General features: G+C 31.7%; 1 pseudogene; it reads right to left on the bottom strand.

Annotated features, from left to right (window-relative positions):
• Positions 1–204: 204 nt before the first annotated feature.
• On the bottom strand, positions 205–972 carry LOC143536569 (ribulose bisphosphate carboxylase small subunit, chloroplastic 4 pseudogene; annotated as a pseudogene).
• Positions 973–3,184: the final 2,212 nt, after the last annotated feature.

The following is a 3,184-nucleotide window of genomic DNA, read 5'->3' as shown; positions in this document are numbered from 1 at the left end:
ATGAATATGGTATAAAGACTATTTGGTTTAATCACAATTGGGCAAAGTATAAGGCCAACGTACAGAAGGTACAATTGTTTAGGTACTATTAGTTGGCCGGACAAAGAATCTGAAATGGGATGTTACACTAGACACATTTACACCCCTGAATTGAATAGTCTTCTTAAGTTTTGTATAAATGATTTGGGTTTTCAACAATGAACGTGAGAAAAAGATATCAATAACACTGAAGGAAAATAAAAGTAAAAGTTCACACAAAAAGGAATATATAGCTTCAACATGGATCGAGAAGTGGATGCCTAAAAGACTATTATACTTGAAAGGCATTGGGTAGTCTTTCTTTCCTTATTATCCTCGAGCTCACTTTATAAAAGCTGGAATACAAGTACAAAAAAGATTAAAGATACATATACTTTTTGCTTATTTTTCATATGGCTTGTGTGCGATGAAACTGATACATTGCACTTGACGGACGTTGTCGAATCCAATGATACGGACCCATGCTTGTGGGTACTCCTTCACGCACTCCTGTACCTCCTTCAACACCTGGGCGGAGTCGGTGCACCCAAACATGGGCAACTTCCACATGGTCCAGTATCTGCCGTCATAGTACCCAGGCGATCTGTGGTTCTCACGGTAGACGTACCCGTGTTCCAACTCGAATTCCAAACAAGGAACCCACTTGTTACGGAGAAGGTAGTCAACTTCTTTCGCCAATTGGATTGGGGTTAGAGGTGGAAGATATGAAAGAGTCTCGTATTTCTTCTTTCCGAGTGGAGGCCACACTTGCATGCATTGCACTCTTCCACCGTTGCTTGGGAGGGAAGAGAAGTCGTTTTCCGCCTTCTTGGTGCATGGGAAAGTGGCGGTGGACCTGAGCCCGGTGAACGGGGCCACCATGGTGGCTTGGGTTGGGACGGCTGCGCTTGTCATGGTGGATGAGGAAAGCGAAGCCATGTTACTAATTGGGTATGAAACCAGATTGAGGTGCTTTGTTAACTGCTTTGTAGGTATATAATGGTTTGAGGAGGTTGGCAGTTTGCATCAAAGGGGCCAAAATCAATCCCGTAGATAAGCTATAAGTGGTGGTGCCATTTTGACTGATGGGTGCCTATAGTTCATGATAATATATCCTTACATAATGGCCACACAAGAGTAAACCCTTCGGATAGTTGAAGATAACCCTAAGTTTTATGGAAGAACATGCGAGTATGTAACTAAATCTCTTTCTCCGTTTTTTTAACCCCATGTAAATATCGATAAATTAACAATTTTACCAAGCGAGGATCAACACCCGGCTGATTTTGAACAATAGCTATTAAGAATGATATACCAGAGAGAATTGATTATGAAAAATACCCAAACAACTTGGTTTTCAAACATGCTAGCAAAGTCTAACGATTCATTTATCTATGTAAACCAAGTTAGTTTTGCTACATCAATTTTGTTTTTTTCGCTTGTTACAATCGTTGTATTACTAAATTTTGCTTATATATACATGCGTGTATATAAATAAGTCTATATTGGTGCTTATTTTGCATGCTGCACAAAGCCTGGGATATCTAGCTTCGAAGCATCTTTTAACATATGTTTAGAAGGTGACATGAAATTCATTGTATAGGAATTTTCTCGTTTGGTTCTTGTTTTGTATACAAAAATCTTCTCATTCTAATAAAGTAAAAAAAAACTGTGTACACTTGTCATCTTTTGTTAATTCTTACAATTATTTTCTCTTCAAAACTAATATTTTAATTGGTTTTAATATACGTGATAGATCAACAATTATTCACTTTTTTTTACACTTTATTTATATTATATCTATATATTTCTTATAAAAATAAATATTTGGTGAAATCCAAAATTCAATAATAAAACATGTTTGTCAAATATTGAAAAGAATATAATTTCAAATGCTATCATTAACATATTGTATTGTGTATATTGCAGAAGATTGTAAAGAAAAACAAAACTCAAATATGCTTTAATCAAAGTAATTTTTTTAATCTTTAAATTATAAATATATGCTTAAAAGTCAATCCATTTTTTTTAAAATAAATCAATTTATCTATTATTATTATTACTATAAATTGTTATATAAATTTATAAATTATAAATATATGTTTTAAATCTATCCATTTATTTTTTCAGTTAATTTAGTAAACTATATATATGCAAAATGCAATGATAATATATACGAATCACTTTCAGACATAACAAAGTTTATCATATTTAATTTCTTAGTTTTTTTTATCGAAGATTGTTTCTGGTTTTTTGTGGAACATAAATTTGATTTTATGGGTCAAAAGTTGGTATATACACTGTTTGGTACAAGTTAATTACATTTAGGTCAAAATTTGTTACGAGTCAAAAATGAGAAATTTGAGTATTTTTAAAAGTTTGAGAATACAAATAAATTTATGGTCAAATTTGTTATTAGTTCAAAGTGTTAACTTAAAAATATCAAACGCATGAAAGTTAAAATTTTAAAGATGATTTGGGTTAAATTTATTTTCAAGTGCATTTTTGAAAATAATCAAAAGGTTCGGGATTGGTCAAATTAACAATATTTCCCTCGACTATTAAAATTTAAGAAAAGATTGCGTATGCTTTTGACATGTCACCCCAGGCATATCAATGCTTCTAATTTTTATCAAATTTGAAATATTTGTATCAGCATTAACTTGTCCTTCAATGGTGATCAGAACGTTATATGGAAAACATGTCATGCAAAACTATGCTCAAACGAAACAAAATATTCACAAACATGTTATATTTTATGTTGTCATTATGACAAAGTCTAGAAGATCCTGAAACTTATCAGAATCTTTTTCATAGTGTAGCTCAGAAAAACATAGTTCTTGAATAGCATCAGTCGTTACAATTTAATGTTCTCATTTCCTTCGATGAGTGGTAAATTGATAAATATATCCATAAAGGTAATACTCCTTCTGTATTTAGGCTGAGTTGTTAGAATTACTATCCTATAAGAAATCTTATTTATAAAATTTGATGATAACCAAAATTCTTTCAATTATAGTTATATGACACTGGGAATGAAAGTTTCAATAGAAAAAAGTATTATCGGGTACGTTTTTCACATGCATTTTTTTATTAAGTTCATTTAAAAAAAATCATTTTGTGCTATAAATAAAATCAATTATGTACACATAGTATAAATACAAAT

This window comes from Bidens hawaiensis, unplaced genomic scaffold (assembly GCF_021521415.1).
Source record: "Bidens hawaiensis isolate Kalapana, Puna unplaced genomic scaffold, B.hawaiensis_p1.1 tig00010814_1, whole genome shotgun sequence".
Lineage (NCBI taxonomy): Eukaryota > Viridiplantae > Streptophyta > Magnoliopsida > Asterales > Asteraceae > Bidens > Bidens hawaiensis.
The sequence above is the reverse complement of the archived record's forward strand: the minus strand, read 5'-3'. Positions and strand labels throughout refer to the sequence as shown.